Source organism: Magnolia sinica, chromosome 10, assembly GCF_029962835.1.
Source record: "Magnolia sinica isolate HGM2019 chromosome 10, MsV1, whole genome shotgun sequence".
In the NCBI taxonomy this organism is placed as follows: domain Eukaryota; kingdom Viridiplantae; phylum Streptophyta; class Magnoliopsida; order Magnoliales; family Magnoliaceae; genus Magnolia; species Magnolia sinica.
Genome location: NC_080582.1, coordinates 71,260,466 through 71,281,397, shown reverse-complemented (window position 1 = coordinate 71,281,397; position 20,932 = coordinate 71,260,466). Strand labels below are relative to the sequence as shown.

The 20,932-nt window shown below is 38.7% G+C and overlaps 1 pseudogene; it reads right to left on the bottom strand.

The window, feature by feature from the left end:
- Window positions 1–9,131: 9,131 nt before the first annotated feature.
- On the bottom strand, window positions 9,132–15,048 carry LOC131216952 (putative disease resistance protein At1g50180; annotated as a pseudogene).
- Window positions 15,049–20,932: the final 5,884 nt, after the last annotated feature.

The following is a 20,932-nucleotide window of genomic DNA, read 5'->3' as shown; positions in this document are numbered from 1 at the left end:
CGCTGGTGCCTCTGGTTACATTTTTTTTTTTTTTTGAAAATCAGTGATCCGGTGGTTTTTGATAGATGGGGCCCACCATAGACGAATCCATCCCAGCCATTGGCCCCTGTGGCTCGATACAAACCCATAGAGTCCAATATTGGACTATTTCAGATATACAGGAGCATTAGGGAGTAAATCAAAGGTAAGAAACTCATTCGCTATGCTATGGCCCACCATAAGTTCAGATTGAGATCATTTTTCGGCTCAACGCCTAAAATGATCTGTGAAATAGGGTGGTCGGCTTGGATTGCATGAAAGCATCAAGGTGGGGCCTGCATGAGTGGCCCACCTCTCCCTTCTCTTTTTTTTTTAAAAGAACACAAAGGGGCTCGCCCGTCCAGCGTCCAGTGACGCTGGACGGTGTGGATAAACACATGCCTTATGATGGGTCCCACATGGACGTGGCCCACCAAATATATATATATATATATATATACAAAAAAAAAGTACATTGGGCCCATCCAAACAGTGGATAGTGTGGATCATCACCTGTAACAGAGTGGGCCACACCATCTGATGTAGATGGACGGGGTAGATGTAACACATTGGTGGGATCCACACCATTACAAAGAAAGAAAAGGAGAGAGATAGAGAGAGAGATATACGGTGAGGTAGAGGAACCCCGCCACTATGGGCCCTCTAGATTAAATCACATACATCCAAATGGGTCCCACCAACAAGTGGGCCCTAAAATTTAAAATAATGGAAAATCACCCACCTTATCTTCCTTCTTCTTGGTCCCTTAGACTCCAATGTTCCTTAGCTTCAACTTTGATGGAGGTTGATGTACTTTTGATGGTGGGGACGAGAGATGAGAGGGTGTAGATGGAGGATGGAAGGTAAGCTACACTTGAGAGGGAGAGGAAGCTTGGACGTTTAAGGCTTGGGGTTGCTTGGAGATTTTGAGAAATGAGGGAGAGAAAGAGGATATGGATGGGTGAGGTAAGGTGATGAGGTGATGAGTGATGGGTTGGGTTGAAATTTTTGAAAAGGGGTATGGTTGTTGTTGAAAATGAGAAAAAGAGGAGTGGTGAGGTGGAAAGAGGGTGGACTTTTGAAAAAAGAGGGAATGGGTTGATGTACTTGAGGTATGGTTGCATTTATGGTTGATTGATGGGACTAATTGTGTAGAAATTCCCTCGAAATCCGCAACGCGCGGTATTTCTTTGGAATAAACGCTGATCGGCATCTTCTTGCCTGGGTATCGGTTCGGTGCGCAAGTCACGGCGTTGGAACCGCAGCGACGACGCGATCGCCAACACATAAGTTTCGGATCGAGCCGACGTCAGTGTGCGGGACCTGGCTTAGGATCGTGCGCAAACGCCGGATACGGTGCGAAGGTTACCGAAATTTGATCGGAAGAACTGCGGAAGGCAACGGAACGGTACGAACTAGGACACGGGTCTTACATATCATGACCCTACAAACAGTTTGAATGATAAATAAACATTACTATAGATTCTAAAAAGGTTTCAATAGTGGATACTGTATTTTCATTTTTTCTTGTAGTATGGTCCACTTGAGCGGTTCCTTTCTAATGCCTTGACTCACAAGAGTTTCAACACAATGTCATGGTTTAAGTTATAGTATATAAAAAACAAAAAGCCATGTAGTGTGACTGCATAGCTGTGTGATGGATATAAGTGCATGTAAAAAAAAAAAAAAAAATGGTCCACTTGAGCTTAGGAAAGCTTCAATTTTAAGCCTATGCCCTAAAATGATTTAGAAAAAGGAAAGAGTAATGTTTATAAGACATACATTCAAGGTGGGCCCCACATAGTTTACTCAAAATGCTATGTTGTGTTTTTGTAATAAAAATAAATTTCAAAAATAAAAGTTATTTTTAGAAAGTAAATTATAAATATATTAATTATTTAAATTTTTCATAAATAGTATATATATATCAGTCAGTGAGAAAATGGGTTTTTGCTTATGCAACCAGGGTTCAAATCTCCTCGAGGACGAATCGCACCATCTGCGTGCAGTGTAGGTTGCTTGGGCGCTTTATTAGGTACACTTAGCACTTCGCACGTGCGCATCGTCGCAAGGAGCAAAAAGAGCTTTAGTTTTTTTGACACAAAGTTTAAACTTTTTGGGTTATGGTGCAACCCTAATTGAACTAGGGTCTACCATGATGTTTTATTACCTTTGTCTTGATTGAGAGTAATTGTGACATGATTGTACATGTGGCACCTATGTCACATGTCGCTCATATGGAAACAATATTATACTGTTGGATGGCTTTTTCTGTTTAAAAGGAACAAAAATAACTTCCATAGGACGAAGGGTCATTTCCTTTCATGGAAGAATGTTGTTTACTGCGAATGGGTATGGATGTCTTGAAGAGGCACATTGGTATCTCTTCAGGAAGAACTCCATGACCATTCACTTGGTATAAATCCTGGATACGATAATCCAGAAATTTTATTACATTCTCTCCATTTTCAGATATATCATTCATTATGAAGATCTCTCAAATCTAATCTCTTGATGTGTTTATTTAGAATTTTAAGGCATATTAATGTTAAAACTAGAGATTTGTTTAATACTTAAATGTGCAAATTTTCGTGTTGAAATTCAGATTAAGAGTTCATTGTATCTTGAAGACAATTTGCAGATTTCATTTGTTTGCACTTGCTGGAACTACTAGAAAAAGGACAACAAATCTGTCTTGAGAAATTGACTATTTAAGTCGAGCCTTGAACTCGATAGATCTGATCATTTCATTATCTTTTTCATCTATCCTCTGTTGTGTACTATATACTTTGATTTCTAACATGTTATATGGGCTTCCAATCTACTTGCTTCTGGTCATTCTAAAATGCATTGCTCAGCTATAAAAGCAACTCAATTGGACAAAGATTGCATACAACATATGGACAGGTTCACAATGATGTATGTGTTTTATCTACGTTTTCTATTTTGTTGAGCCGCTAGGGATTAGAATCTCATCAGTAAAAACCTTCCTTAGCAGTAGAAATTTTGATAAAGTTGATATTTGTGTTTTTCATTTGTCCAAAACTAACACTATGAACAGGTTGGATGGCAAATAAACATCACAATGGCCTGAAAGGTTTTATCAATGGCTGTTACTGTCACTACTTATGGTATATATGGTCTACTTGAGACCTTATATCTCTGTCATTTTTTTTTTTGGCTCATACCCTAAAATGATATATATATCGAAATGGATGAACGGATGGACATGCATAGATAAATACATAAATCACGGTGGGCCCCACAGAGCTCCATCCTGGCATGTGGGTAGCTTTACTGGATCTATGATGCATGTGGTTTATCCCCCAATCAGGAGGTTGAGTCCCTCCCCAAAGTCAAATTCGTGTTTGCTGTCCCATGCGTAAGGTCCAACAGATGAATGGTCATATTCTCATATACGTGTGCTATGTGATTCGGCTCCAATACATCATGGTTACAATATTCTTTGTACTTTAGGAGCAGTCGGTTCGACAGAAGGGAGACGTTCTGGCTTCATACTCGCATCTGTTTCGTTTCGGGTCCCAATTCGTTGGCTTTTGTGAACGTGGGGCCCAGCAAGTTGACTAATAAAATAACAGTTGGGCCCGCAGGACGAGATGATCACGTGCAGGGTGCTAGGTCGGTGAAGCCTTATTTTAGGTAATGCAACAAAAAATGAGGCGAATCCAAAACTCGGTGAGCCACATAAGAGGGAAATGTGTACGGTTAAAACCTTCATCGCTCCACCTTGATGTTTATATGTCATCCAAACTGTTTATAAAGTTATTCTCACTAAGATGAACTGAAAACGTGAAAAACTTAGCCTGATTTTTTTATTTTTTATTTTTTAAAAAACACTTTTATGGCTATGTGAATATTACACTTTTATGGCTATGTGAATATTTCAACAACGGTCATTGAATTCCCGGTGTTTCCTCTTGTGTGGCCCACTTGAGCTTTGGATCCACCTCATTTTTGGTCTCATGTCTTAAAATGAGCACTCAATATGGATAAATGGGGAGGATTTCTCACAAGCATCATCATGAGGAACTTGTTTGGGAAGTCTTTTAAGAAAATCCAAGTCTATTAAATTAAATGATTAGATTGTGCCTTTTGCAGGAACTATGTGATTAGAAGTTAGACAGGGTTCACCATGATGTTTGTGAGAAATCCATCGTGTCCATCCGTTTTTCCAAATCATGTTAGACCATGGTCCAAAATATGAGGCGGATCTAAAACTCAAGTGAGTCAAATGATTGGAAAAGGTGGGTAGGGAAATGACCATCATTGATAGAGCTGGACATCAACTCAAACTGAGTTGAGTTGGGCTCAACTAAGCTCAATTCGATCAGCAGGCACCCCTAGCTCGAGCTCGAACTTTCGAGCTGAATTTGAGTTTGAGTTCGAGTTCGAGTTGAGTTTTTGAGATAGGTTTGAAATTGAGGCCGAGCTTTCGAGTTAAGGTTGTACTTGTACATAACATTCAATCAATAATACAGTAAAATTAAAAACAACTTACAAAATAAAAAGAAAAAATATTCTAATTACAAACTTATAAGTTTACAACAACATCAAATGCATTTCTTTACTATCGTTATTTACTATGGGAGATGAGATTTATTTTTCAAGCTTGAGTTATATCCAATTCTTCAAATATGTACTCGTTCACCTTTCTTAAATTAGAAGGTAAAGAAAGTTTTTTTTTTTTTATCGTACTTTTATATAGTTTGAATTAGATAGTTTAAACTTTCTTTGTGAGCATATTTATATGTACTTCCCAACACCCTATAAAATGCATCAAGAATTGAGAGAAACTAAGATGGTTTGTTACTTCTTTTTTTTTTTTTTTTAATTCATATAATTTGATCCTTTTTTGGCATCATGTTATCTTGGAGGACATCGTTGATGTCTAGAAGCCTCTTCCATACTATGTTTCAAGGTGAGTTGGAATTATTTTTCTTCTAATGCTAATAATCTGGCTTCCCCTGCCTTAGAAAGTTTGGATGTGGGGTGGAAGGTTTTTTATTCGAATTAATAAGGGCTTGAAAAAGAAGTTAAATTTCCTTTGAGGCTTTAGGACACGTTTTTGCATCTTCACCCTAACATGATAAGTGTAACCAGAGCCAATTAATTTTGTTCACAAACTTGACCCCACACATATGACACAAAATTTTCAATTTTTTGGACTTTGGAGAGTGAACTAAGGAACTACAGTCCCAAACATCGGTCAATGATTCAGTTAAAGACATATCTACATTTTATATGTTAGAGAAATTAATATTTTGGCAATAACGAAATATGAAAAACAGAAGCAAAAAATAAAATATGATAAATAAAAGAAATAATGAAATATAAATTATAACATATTTAATTATTAAAATATGAAAACGAAATAAAAGTCATTACTGCAGCACTTATAACATCTATCAACATTACATACAAGTACATATTACATCAGTTTCACAACAATCATTTTTAACATAACCTCATTCACGTTGTTGTTGTTGCATATGCAGTCTCGTCTTGAGACTTGTTCTCTTCCTCATCCTCCTCCTCAATATCAAAACTATTACCTCTCTAAATTGGACGTAATCAATCTTGTGTACAAATTGATGCTTTAACTGTTTTTGGTGAAAAAGAGTTTCAATGCTTGCTCAGGACCCTACTTCACGTGCTAAAGGTAGATTTTGATGCCACCATTGAAATTGAAATTGATATTGAAAATATGTCTCATGCCATCGCCGATAGTATAAAGTTTTTTTTTTTTTTTTTACTTCACTAACTCTCATATTCACCCACTCCAAAATATCAAATTCTGAATCCTAATGCCTTATGTTGGCTCTTTGAGATATAAATCTAACCCTGATTCTTTCGTCTCATTATCTGTTTCATCTTGTACTAAGAAAGACATATTCATCGTTGAGCATATTGGCATTTTTTGTAAAAATACTAGGAGCTCTAAATTTTTTATTGCTTGATGTGGTTGTCGACGCAGTGTACAATTCTTCGATTGTGTCACGAACCTTGGAGGTTTCGGTTATCATCTTTTTATCAAAATAAATTTTCATAAAAATGAACTTAACATAACTTATCTTGCATCGAGGGTCAAGAACAACCGTTAAGACTATTAATAAATGACATTCGTCCCAGTATTTACCAAACTTCATTTGCATACCAAACATTATTAGTTACAGAAAATTTGGACCCTCACTGACACTTTTTCTTAGGGCTTTCTTGATCTTCCAAATAGATGGAAAAAAACACATCTTCTATGAGATACTTATTTATAGCAAATATCTTTGTGCAATCATAAAAAATTTTGAGAAACTTGTGAACTTCTTTTGCTTTACTCTAATCATCTTCAGTACATAACCAATAATACGTTCTAATTAATATTAGCAAGTCAATGGCTTTGTCAATACATGGTCGCCTAGCCAACCCTTCTATTTGTCTGTATGGACCCGTTAAACTATATGTTCAAGAAGCCAGCACTAACAAGCATAATTGCAAAGTGGCAACTGCTACTCTCTAAGTTCGACATCATCTGTCATTTTAAAGGCAATCATGGGGCAAGCATTGGTTGACCTGCAGCACATTCCATGTATGATTACCAACCTTTGAAGACGTTCTTTCCTGACGAGGACATCCTCCTCATCGAGGGAGAAGAAGAAAGAAAGGCAGGAGAATGGACCCTCTTCTTCAACGGAGCAGGCGATAAGCTAATTCAAAGCGGAGTGGAGTAGGAGCAATTCTCTACTCTCCCAACGAATTTCCAATTCCTATCTCTAGGCGTTTAGCATTCAACTACATAAACAATATGGCTGAGTATGAAGCATGCATTGCCGGTTTGAAGGAAGTCGTCATCATAAGCGTAAAGAAGTTTGGGTCTTTTGAGACTCGTAACTCATCATCAACTAAACAAATGACGAATGGAGGACCAAAGATGAGAAACTGATCCCCTATCACGTCTATATCGAGAATCAAAGTGAGGAATTCGATGATGTCACTTTCTTGTATATACCTCGAGTTAAGAATCAGTCTGCGGATGCACTTGCCACCCTTGTGTCAATGCTAGATATTCCCAAGGAAGCTTCTGAGTGGGAACTTACGGTGGAGCTTCAAGAAGAGTCTTCTTTCTATTTGCAAATCGAGGAAGCTAAAGCCTCTCATAACGGTTGCCCCAGGTATATCGATATCAAAAGATATTTGGAGCACTAAGAATATACGGAAGAAGCTTACGCCAACTGACCACCGCATCATCTAGCGGCTGGCGACCCAGTTCACTCTCAGCGGGGGTATCCTCAACAAGCGATTATTCGATCAAATCCTCCTTCGTTGTGTTGATGAAACTAAAGCAATCAAGATCATGTCAGAAATTCATGACAGAGTATGCGGCCTACACACGAACGGTCAAATGATGACAAAGAAGATCCTATGACTCGGCTATTATTGGCCAGTGATGGAGACAAATTACTGCCAGTACGTCAGGAAGTGTTTTAAATATTAGGAATACACAAACCAAATTCATGCACCTGCTTTCAAACTTTACAAACTGAAAACACCCTAGCCTTGCTCTATCTGGGGTCTCGACATCATCGGAAAAATCAACCCGAAGGCTTTAAATGGTCACGAGTATATACTAGTGGCAGTTGATTACTTCACAAAGTGGGTAGAAACAATATCCTACACCATCATTGCAACATCTTATGTGATAAAATTTATGAAGAACAATATCATTAGCCGGTATAGAGTCCCCCATGCCATCATTACAGGTGAACTTTTATCAATAAAAGGTTGGACGACTTCCTTGAGAAATTCAAGATTCAACGTCATCAGTCAAGTCCTTACTGCCCTCAAATGAATAGTGGGGTCAAGGCCGCAAATAAAATACTTATTCGAATATTTAAGAGGATGGTCAAAATATATCACGACTGGTACGAAATATTCTCATATGCACTTTGGGCTTATCGAACATTTGTATGGTCTGCTACGGGCACAACTCCTTTCGTGCTCACATATGGAATGGATGCGGTTCTGCCAGTTGAAGTCAAAATACCATCTCTGTGAGTATTGCTGGAACAAAAATGAGGAAGACGAGTGGCAGCAAAATACGATCAATAGCACCTAGCATATGAAAAGTGCATGCGTGTGCTAAGCCACTCATAATGTTACTAAAAAAGGATCCGATGGGCCTACAATAAGAGGGCCAGAAAGAGGAGCTTCAGGGTAGGCGACATTTTAGCCCGACCTAGCCCTACGTCATACCTATATGTGCTCTATCCTACCAACATGTTTTACAATCATTACGCAACACATGCATCTTACATGCAGATGATTGGTTTTGCTTTTTTAAGTTTTAATTTTTTGTATATGTGCAGCCCACTTGATCAACGAATAGATTAGGAACATTCTTGTGGGAAATAGGGATTTGATCAATTTTCCAGCTAGATCAGGTTAGAGCGGGGCCCAATTTTTTCGGCCTAGGCATGAGCCCACTCTACTGGGCCCATGAGGGGCTTGATCGCAGGCCTGGCTGAACCCTGCCCAACGGCACAGCCTCATATATGCTGTATTATAAATTTAATGGGCTGAACTAATGACCAATTTTAGCCCTGAAGGATGGGTCTGGGCTTGGTGTGACCCTCGCTGAGCCCATTCCTGGCCCATCGACAACCTTAATGATTTTTCTTTTTTATTTCAGGAGGTTGACAAGCAATATTTTCCATGATTTTTGAGACAGAAAAGATTTCTGAACTGTATACAGTAATCCACCAAATTCCCAACTGATTATAAATTTCCATCTGTAGGCACCATGGTCGGTAAAAAATCCTAGATACTCTTATTAGCGAGTGCAAATAGCGATGAACTAACAGCCTTAATACTCTTTGATTTTAGAAAATGTGAGTAGTTTCCATCTTCTTCTTCTTCTTCTTCTTCTTCAGTAATACTAACTAGTAACCTATTCTCAATTCACAACCATATTTCTATGAAAGAGTTAATATGACACAGTGCATTTGATGGAGTCCCATTAAGTTCCCAATGGAGCAATGCAGTGATTAGGACCATTCAACAAACCATTCAAGATGATATAAATCTCCAAAAAAACATGAAAGTTGTTAAACTTCAATTACACATGCAACAAGCCATTCAAGATTATATAATCTGATGGATACTACAGGAATCACAAACTAGAAGTGGATGTAAGTCATCATCGTTCCATTCAACCACCATAAGACACACCAGTGTATGAAGAGATTGGTAGATAAAAATACAGATGTCATGCTAAATTCTGAAAATACAGGCAAATAACTTACACCATTATCCATTACAGAGTATGAAAACCATATAAAGGAAATGAACTTTCAGGCCAGCAGTCTGTACGTCAACATGTTGGCAGGTCCTGTCGCTTTGCATCCACCACAAGATTCTCCTACCAAAGCAAGAGTCTACAAATCAAAACTGGGATTAAAATTTGATAATGTACTGAGATTTGATTATTATTATTATTATTATTATTATCAAATCTAAACAAGTGGTTGAAGCATATTTACACCAAATCATTGCATAAAAATAAATACCAAATTCAGTTGATGAAGCAAAATAGAAAATGAAAATGAAAAAGATTGATACATTGCATTAATGTATCTTGTATTCTGATTTACTTGATCCACTGATGCACCCTACATCTAGTCATGACTGGCAGAGCCTGAGGAATTTCAGGTATAGATATTATATAACTTGGTTTGAGTAGGATTAGGGTAAAGCTCATGTAAAATTCATTTAGAGGTGGCTCTTTATTGTACTATAGAACTTTTACAAATACACTGTTATTTGTAAAAATAAAATAATGATTTTATTTAAAACTAACAGAGAAATCCTTTCATAAACTATAAAATTTGTATTAATAAAATCTTATAATCAGCTTTAATGCATGTGTATGGACCCACTGCTTAATAGTCCATTTTGATTCATAGGTCAGGGGACATTCACAATGGCTTCACCTGATGGATGGCTTGATCTTGCACATGAGTACCACATTAGATGTGAAGCGATGTCAGAGGGACTGGGATCTATATGCTTGTAGAATCAACCGACCTCCACCATCATGACATGCATAATAATCAATGGTTAGAATTGATCACTTAGGCAATGTGGCATTTGCTTCACTATCATGCAGAATTGCAAGTACCTAATTGTTATAACTATTTGATGGAGTTATATATATATATATATATATATATATATATATATATATATATATATATATATATATATATATATTCCAGGCACCAATTTGAAGGATGGTTAAGATAAGGCAGATTTAGTTTTAAACATTTCTTTCCTACCCACTTATCTGATGATGGGTCCCAATAGATGAAATGTTAGGACATTCGAACTATTGGGTTGTTAATTACGTGATCATGTCATTAAAAATAACATGCCGGAGAAAAGCAAACTATAACATGATAGGACTTGAAAAACTTTATATCGTATCTAGTAAACTAGAGAAAGCATTAACAACATAACCATAAACAAAATCAAGTAAAATTACCTCAATAAGATTTGGAATTCAATTAGCCATTCAAGATATATAAGAAGAAAAAAATTTGTTAAACTTGGATTGCTCATGCAATTAGAGTGACCCTTAGATTTGCAAATTAATAGATTCCAATCTATCTATCAAGTAAGAAAGTTTTTTCTCCTTTGAGAAATGACACTGAAGTGACCGACAGAAGCTCTGTCAGTGCACTCAGATTTGTATTAAGTCCATTTGTAGCATTGATCATATGACCAATATAGTCGATTCCCCTGATTTTGGGCTATGGCCCATCTGTATGATTGTGTAGGCCACTGCATATGGGACAAATTGATGGCTGGCTAAGCATGTTTTAGCTGTTCATTTGTCTTGTAGATTGCCCCATCTGATGTATCAACTGTTAGATCTGACTGATTACAGACCCAGGCCGTTGTAGGAGCAGGGCCCAACTGATGGACAGCTTGGATCTTGCAGTTGTTTTCTATCTAGGCACATGTGATGGCATGTAAATCGGTTGGATTGTAAACACTTGAGATTTTCAAGTCTCATTACATCCTTAAGCATTCAAAGAAAGGATATTAACTGTTAAGAGCAATGGAGTTCAATGGCCTGTTTTTCTACAACGGCCGTTGTGGACATTTCGACCCCGTAGCACGTAACCGTTATGACCATTAACATTAAGGGTGTTACATAACTGATTTTGAATACCTTAAGAGTTATATGAATCCAGGAGTGCAATTCGTCAACTCAACTCAACCTGACTTCAAGAAAATCCAACCTGCAACTGACCCAACCAGAATTGGAACCTAAGGTACCCAACCAAAGCCAACCCGAAATCCTCTATACTCAACCCAACTCACCCGACCCAACCCAACCCAAATACATGTGATTATTCCCAACCCAACCTAACTTGACCTGAATTTATTCAACTAGAACCCAACCCGAATTCAAATAAGGTTGGCAATTTCCAACCGATAGGACCTTGAAAACCCGACCCAAACTTGGGTTGGATTAACCTAAACCCAAGTTTTCACTCTATATGATACTCAGGCAAGCCTATGATGCATGAGACACAACCACTCAGAAGTTGTACATATAGCATATATTAACTTAAATTAAAATAGTTTAATTGTAGGAAATATGGTCGCGAAGTCATAGTTCCAAAATCAGGTTGATTATATGCCCTAATTGGATATTTTCTAATTTTAATCGTGCAAATAAATATCAACAAATGTGAGAGTCAAATAATCAGATAAGTGTTTTTTTTTTTTTTTTTAAATACATGATGCATCTAAGCTAAAACCATAATTTGGACACTTCAATTTTGGTTGCTTCAATTCCACTTACAAAATTTGTTAGTAATTTGTTAGTAGTTTGTATCATCTAAACTAAACTTTTTCCCATTTGGAATTTTAGTTAGTACAAGTGGACCGTCTATTTCAATGATTGAAAATGAAAAAAATTGGGCCATGCACCCGAAACAGGGGCCCCACTTGCGCAAACTGAAAAAAAATAATATTAATTAATATAATTAAAAGTTAGAACGTGTGTAATTATAGTTTATGGTGTGGATGAAGCAGAGGGAAATAAAGCAAAGAAGAAGAAAAGCTCACCCACCTTTGTAAAGATGTTGAATGTGACCTTCCATGCATTTTTTCATTGGTGGAAGAAACAAGCAACTAAACTCACCTGCCTTTGATAGCCAGCCTCAACAGCAACTTATTTTATTTCGATGGAGGGTATGTGTTGAATCTTACGCCAATCCTCTCCGCCGTTTTCCTGCATTCTGTCTTTGAATTCATTGGGCATGTAACGCACATCCAATTTCTTGAGGGTAGTCACATGTTGCAGTCCTTCTGGAATCATCTTTAAATGAGAGCATACCCAAACCAGCAAATGTAAAAGCCTCGGCATCGCTCCTTCCTCTATTATCCATTCTTCTAATTCATGAAACTCTTCATCATGTAAGGATTCGAGTTGAGGAAACCCTTGTGAAGAGCACACCATTTCCTTTCCCCCGTATGAAGCCCTAAGCAATATGAGAATCCGAAGGTTTGGTAGTTTCTCTAATGTTGCCATCGGGTCTTCCATTAACTTGGACAATTTCAAGGTAAGCTTAGTGAGGTTGGGTGAGAATTCATACGACTCGGGTAGCTTTTCTAACTTTCCCCTCAAAAACATCTTCTTCATATGCAGGTGATGTGAAAAAGGCATAAACACTGGAATGGTATCCTCCCAATGCAACTGTAAAGACTGGAGGCGGTCCAATTTGGGAAGAGAGCTGGACAATCCCTTCGCATGCCTACTCCAGAAGATCCCCCAAATTAGTAGTTTCTTGAGATTAGTTAGCTTTCCTAACCAATCCTCTATCCAATCGCCAGCCTCCACACCTTTTAGAGTCTGGAGATTAAGTAAACAATCAAGTCCGAGTGATGGACGCCCGACTATTCTTTTAGACCTGAAACCGTTACTTTTTATAATCCTAAGGCCACATCCACATGCCTTAATTGTTGCATCTTCCAAATACAACTGGGTATGTAGATATTGACTGGACCTGCTTCTACATGCAGTGTTTCTAAACCGCAAAGATTGCTTAGGGATGATGGGAGGCTTCTTGTGAATTTACTCATCCTGAAGCCAAGGTATCTCAAGTGGATCAGTGTACCTATTGCGTTCGGAAGCTTTCGCAATGCTGTACTAGATACATCTAAATGCAACACCCTAAGCAAATTGAATCCTCTATAAAGAAACTCCTCTTGCTTTTTCCCCAGCCATGCATCCTCGAAAGCAAAGCACGACACAGAACGAAGGTATTGGTTAGCTTGATTTAAAGAAGTGCACCTGCTAGTGGCATGATGAATAGCAAGCCGGCGTGCTTTCGAAGGAGAGAGAGGATTTGTATCTCCACGATGAACATCGAGGAATTTATCTTCCTTGGCTTTTGAAATTGAGAGTTCAAGTAAGAGATCATGGATACGGCATCTTTTCACTCTGCCAATGAAATTTCTTTTCACTACTTGAATCAGACTTCTACGGATCAGTTCCTCAAGGCAATCTGCTGCAGCTTCCTCCACCGTTTCGCCCCCTATTGGCTCTACAAATCCTTCTGCGACCCACAGATGAATCAATTTCTTAGCACTGATCTCATAGTCTTCTGGAAAAACACTGAAGTAGAGAAAGTATGGCTTCAGATGGTAGGGTAGATCTTCATAGCTTAAAGCTAATATGATTGCAATTTGATATTTATCATCAATGGATTGCGAGCTAATTCTCTGGAGTACTTTCCCCCACTCGTTTGGATCCTTCGCTTTCCTTGACAATAAGCCCCCAATGACAACAATAGCAAGAGGCAAACCATGACATTTTTTCACAATCTCTTCTCCGATCTTCTCTAAATTTTGCTGGTAATGGATACCCTGCTCTAAAAATGTTTTCTTACAAAATAATTTCCATCCGTCTTCGTCTCCTAAAAGCTGCAGCTCATGGGGAGAGCTCCGCGCATCTGCATATGAAGCTACATCTCTGTTGCGGGTGGTGAGTAGGACTCGACTTCCCTTGTTCATATCTGGAAAAGCAGCCACTAAAGAATCCCATGCTTCAGTATTCCATTTATCGTCCAGCACCACAAGAAATCTCTTCTCCTTCAAATGATTAAAAAGCTTTTCCTTCAACTGAACATCATTCATTTTCTCCACCATCTCAAGCTCTTCTTTAGTAAGAATCATGAAGACTTTTATAAGGCTATGCAAAAGATCTCTCACCACATATTGCTGAGATACAAAAACCCAAGCACAACAATCAAAATGTTTCTTAACAGCCTCATTGTTATACACTTTAATTGCAAGAGTGGTCTTACCGAGACCACCCATTCCAACTACAGAAACCACACAACGTCGTGAATCGCCATCTATCAACCGTGCCACCAGTGTCTTTATTTCTTCATCAAAACCGACGACTTCTGTCTCTCCAAATAGAGGACAAGTTTGCCTTTGCCTTCGTAAACTTTCACCCATGGAACCACTTCCTTCTCCCACATCTTTAATGCCATACCTCACTCTACTATCAGAGATCTCCCCGATTTTATTCTTTATCCGTTCAATTTCATTCCGGAGCTCACGTCGAGCCAATAAATCGATGGACACGCAGCTTTTGAAGAAACCAACGAACCCACTTCTCCTTTGTCGTTGTATTTTAAGGATGAAGGTGTCGATGACGTCTTCTGCATCGTAAGCAACGTCTCTTACATCTGCCACCCAATTCTTGACTCTTGCATCACCGCCTTGTTTTGCATCCGCATCTTTCAAGAAGCACTGCATCCGCCTCAATTCTCTATCGATCCACTCCACCTGATCACGCACTTCATAGAGTGAAACTGCCTGTTGAACCAGGAAATCGCTGACTTTTCCTACGGCGAACGAAACAACAGCCTCAGCAGCCATCTTAGCCTCTCTCTCTCTCTATCTTTCTCCCAAGAAACTTCAATCACTTGGCCTCAACTCGGCCCTCGCTGACGTTCTCACCATCTCTTGCTTTTGGTCATTCAATAATGCATTGCTGAGCTGTAAACCAAAGTCAATAGGATGGGATTGCCTCCAGCTGGGTAGAGCGCGACTCGTCTGCCACCCTGGAGCCACATATGGGTTGAGACACCGAAGCAGACTGCGTACTGATTCACTCGCTACACCATGGATTTAGGGGAATTTGAGGGGGTTCTAAATCCCTTGTTTGGTTGTCAACAGTTGGTTTCAAATCACTCCAGAGAGGGGGTTTGAAGTCCGCTGTTAGAGCTTGGATTACACCTGAAATCGTTTCTATAGTTGTATGAGTAACGTGCGTCACCGTACTATTATTCTGTTGGGCACATGACCCACTAATGATATCCAAAAACAACTAGATTATCAATTGCATCAATATAATTACTTTAATATGATGATTAGCACCATTCAAACATTGTCCATATAAATCAGCTGCTAAAAATTGTTGGTAAATCACTCGAACATGACCTTGTGCTTGTGGCACATCCAAGACTTGGAATTTCATTATTTTGAGCGAAGCATATATTTCAGCAGGCTTATTACAACCATTGTTTCTAACATGACATACCTCACTAATTAGAAATATTAAAGTTGATTTAGTAATTAAATTCAAACCCCTGTGAATGTACATGCATAGCTACTTTTAGATTAAAGTTGATTCCAACTTCCAGGCTCCCAAACAGGCCCTAAGCATATTGACTAAATTGTGTGTGGTCTACTGTGATTTTAATTTTAATTTTTTTCATTCTGCCTTTCCATTTTACTACATAATTTTTGGGCTTGGTCTAAAAAACAAAGCATATCCAAAGCTCAAGTGAACTACCATTGGAAAACGGTCTAAATTGACGGGGACACAAGTTTTGGATCAAGCTGATAGTTTTGTTTTCCCTTCAATCATTTATGTGTGATCTCATGAGTAGGTTGATGACAAATAAGCTAGAAAAATGGATGGACAACGTGGATAAATCACATAAATTCATGGCTGGGCTAACAGAGTTTACTCGATACAGTGAAAGTGCACTGAATAACTCAGTAGTCAGTCTGTTATCGTGAGACATCAGTAGGTCCTACCTCAATGTACTAAGTGTATATCTACACCGTCCATCAGTTTTACCAGGTTATTTTAGTTTATGCCTCCATTAATGAAGTAGATATAAAATTCAAGTGGACCACACCACATGAAATAGTGGTTATTCACCGTTAAAAACCTTTTGTGGGCCACATAAGTTTGGACCATTAAAACCCTTTATGGGCCACAAAAGTTTTGGATCAGGCTGATATTTGTTTTTTCTCCCTTTCATCATGGCCTATTTGACTTTAATAATAGGTTAGATAGTCAATAAACATTATGGTAGACCCTAGGAAGTTTTTAATAGTGGTCATTCTTCCTACGGTGTGGTCCACCTAAAATTTGTATTTGCTTCAATTTTGGACCTATGCCCTGAAATAAGTTGGAAAAATGGATTGACAGCATGGATATACAATTCATACATCAAGGTGGGCCCTATGGTCAGTGTCACATCCACATCTACCGGCTCGAGCTCCTGATTAGGCCTCAGGCGCTCTATGAGGCCTACCATGATATTTGTGTTTCATCCATCCTGTCCATTCATTTTTTTCAGATCATTTTAAGGCTTGAGCCTAAAAATGAAGTAGATCCAAGGCTCAAATGAATCAAGCATGGGGATTGACTGCTTACAATTAAAAACTTGAACCAAGCATGGGGATTGACTGCTTACAATTAAAAACTTCTTGGGAATAGTACTACAAGTTTGATCAACCTATATTTGTGTTTTCCTTTAATGCATGTCTTTATTAAGAGGTTTCATGCAAGATAAACATCAGAGTGGGCCTTAAGAAGGTTTCAAGTGGGCATCATTATCACTTCTTTCTTCATGTCACGTGGTCCACCTGAGCTCGGATCTGCAACAATTTTTTATTTTTTATTTTTCTTTATGACCTAAAATGATCTATCCAAATCGATGGATAGCCAAGATAAAATACATGAATCATTATGGCCCCCATAGTGCTCCTTCGAAGACCAGGTCCATCACACAGAGGCAAACACAATGGATTCCCAGCTCAGTAATGCAATAGCACTATTTGGGTACCGTGCACGCTGTCGGCGTGATTGTCCTGCACCCTACTGTCGTGCCTTGAAGATAAGGAGGTATGGGGTTACGCCTATGGTTGTCACTCCTTTGGCACCTTTTAATATGTGTATGATTTGTTTGGTTCAATGTTGATTCCTTGGTTGTGTGATACCTTTCTTAAAGGCGGCTGGATTGGTACGTTTGAATATTTGGAGTCGCATCCACATTTGGCTAAGGTCCATGGACACACCTTATAGGGTCAGGGGAATGGATAACTAGTATTGGATATGGACCTGGTGGGTTCACTTGTGGTCAATCACTAGTGTGTAGGTCCCACACGTTTTCCCCTCAGATATCACTCGTCATCAATCACTAGATTTATATTTTAAATTCAGAAGGGATGGAGATATGGGAGAGATATAGGATGACATAGGGATAAGCCCTAGTACATCCAAACTCCTCGTATATCCTGCCTAATCCGTCCCTTTAAAAAAAAAAAAAAAAAAAAGAGAAGAGAGTGGCACTCTCTCATTAATAGTATTCCAATCCGATTTTGTCATACTGCGATAGTTTTGATTGATGTTTGTGAATGGTGTTCTTGTCAATGTTCGCTCAGGTTTACTACACACCACGGATTTGTTTCGACTCCTTTAATTAATTTTATAGTTTTCTTTCACATGCATCTTGTTTTCACTGATGCTATCATGTAATTTTCGCTGTCTATGCAGAATACATTGAAGAGTAAATATGTTTGACTTCATTTTTCTGTTAATCCATTCTTTATATTTTTCTTTTCAAGATCTCCAAATTGAAATGCATTAGTGATATCTATAATGGTTTGCTAGTCTCCTTCTACTGGGAGTAAGCAGTCCAATTATCCAAACAGTGCATCTATTGGGACCCATCACTCAAATCCTTTTCTCTTAACTGTCCTCTGTAATTGTCAAAAAGAAGAAGAAGAAGAAGAAGAAGTAGTGTTGTACTACATAAGTGATCTAACCTTGATCATAATGCATGTCACTGTGGAGGGGGTTGGTAGAATATTCTAGATGCATATACATCCAATGCCAATCATATGCAAGATTACCTGGATCCAAGCTGTCCACTCCATAGTTCAGCGCAGTTCAAAATGGTAGGGTCCTTGTATAGGCTCAGCTGCACCCGCCTATGAGTAGAGATGGGCATTGAGTCGAGTCGGATCAAATTGTGTCCAACTCGACTCTATCCGAAATTTCTATGGCCTGACCCGAACTTGAACCGGTTCGGGACCGAGTCGGGGTCACCTGACTCGATCTAATCCGGTCAAGTGCTGGCCTGATCCAATCTGAGTCTGACTCGGTCAGGGGAACCGAGTCGGATCGGGTTGGGTATGATTCAGATCGAGTCATCTATTTTAGTCAAAATTAAAGAAAACATCCCACAGGACATGAATCTAGAGCATAAATCCAGGAATCGAAGCTTCTTAGCCCCAAATATAGGGTTTCTAATAGCAGAAATCGTCACATTTCTACTCAAAATCCACGAAGGAACACATGCATTGCAGCAATTTGAACCAAAAAAGATTGAAGAGATGATGGGATTTGAAACGTTACCGTGAGATCCAAGACGTCGATTAGTGAGATTTTGCAATCGAAAAGTGCGATGAGATTCAAATCCTTTTCCCGTCATTTGGGGATATTTCGCTCTCTGGCCTTGTTCGGAATGAGATCTCTTGAAATTGCAAGTGGGTTTAAACTTGGAGCAATTTTCTCTTCATCGGATTGACAGAAATGGAGTTGTGGGGCTAGAAAGGCTTAATGATTTCATGTGAAAATGTTCCCGCCTGGTGTAGATCTTTTGCCTCCAACTTTTTATTTTTTGAAAATTTTAAAAAAATAAAAGAATACGATCTTTATCATTGAAAAATTCATAGGGCCCACCATAACGTTTATTTTCCATCCAATCCGTTACTTAGGTCACAACTACATGGATGAAGAGGAAAAACAAATTTCATATTGATCCGAAACTTCTATGACCCCTTAAGAGTTTCAATCGTATACGTTTGACCCTCCACTAATTTTTGCAGTGTGGTCCACTTGATCTTTAGATCTATCTTATTTTTCGGCTCAAGCCTTAAGACGAGGCCACCAAATGGATGGACGGTTTGGATATAACACATACCTCATGGGACCCACAAAACTTGCTGACGTCAATGCACCAGCTGGTGCATGGACAACATGGTACACCTACCCATCTCTCTTCTCAGGTCTGTCAGGAGTCATACTCAGAAGTCCAAAGTTAGGTTGGGTGCATCGCAACGAGTAACTAGTGACGTAAGTGTACATAAACTATGTGGGTCCCACCATGATGTATTTATTTTATCCACTCCTTCCATACATTTTATAATTTAATTTTAGTTCCATGTACTAAAAATTAATTATATACAAAACTCAAATACACCACAGTAAACAGTGTGAATTGAACATCTACCATTGAAAATTTCTTTGGGGCGACAGAAGGTTTGGATCAAGTTGATATTTGTGTTTTCCCTTCATACATGTCCTTTTGATATTATGAATAGGTCGGATGACAAATGAACATCACTGTGGGCCCTAGGAAGGTTTCAATGGTGGAAATCATTATTCCCATTGTTTCCTGTGGCATGGCCCACTTGAGCTTTGGATATGTTTCAATTTTGGTCTCAACCGCTAAAATGAGATAAAAAAGCTGATAGACGGCGTGGATAAACAACATGAATTCATAGTGGGCCCAACATAGTTTACTCAGTAAGGCAATCCGATTTCTAAGTCAGAACAAGGCAATCCGATTTCTAAGTCAGAACGGTGCTCGATGCGCCGGTTGAGATGATCGAGGAGATGGATTGGCTACTCCCGCTACTACCAGCCATGCCTAGTAGTCAGTGCTTTGTGGACTCAGCATGTTATATTTATTTCATCCATGTTGTCCATCTACTTTTATATATCATTTTATTATATTAAAAAGTTAAAAACTATATATACTTAGGATAAAAATATTTAAAAAATAATGAATCTGGATCGGCTTGGATCGGATCCATTCGGTTTGGATTTCGGTTCGGATCGGTCTGAATTGACCACGATCCGAACTCAATCTGATGAACGGTCAAATCTGATTGATCCTACTCGATTCACACCGATTCAAGCCTTCGGTTCAGTTCGGATCGGTCCGGATCCGCCGGATCGAGTCGGTTTGTGCCCAGCTCTACCTATGAGTAGGGTGGCAATGGGCCGAGTGGTCTGCTGTGCCCGGCCAGCTTGGGACAGGCCTGGAACTATTAACTTACCTGTGGGCTCATGTGCATCACAATCAATTTTCAAGTTGGGCTTAGGCTCTCAAGTCATTTTAGCACAAACCCAACCTGGCTCTATTTCATATGCATGTTTTCTATCCTACAGCTAGCAATGCATGCATTTTGAATGTAGACTATTGATGCGTAGCCCACTTGATCATAGTTCTAAAACTCAACATGACACAAACCGAGTCACTCATTTGAGTCAAGACACTCTTAATTAAAAAGAAACCAAACTTTTTTATTCGCACTATTTTAAATTATATTATTAGTGTAATTAAATTTCTAATTTAATTATTAAATATGGAGTTAGAGTTGTTGGAGTCGCAAACCCAAAACCCATTTTCTAGGTGACTGTTCATCTTCCAATACGCAGCAACAATTCCCACGGTAGTGTTTTGGAAAAATGCAATGAGATTTTTAGAAACATTAAATATTGGAA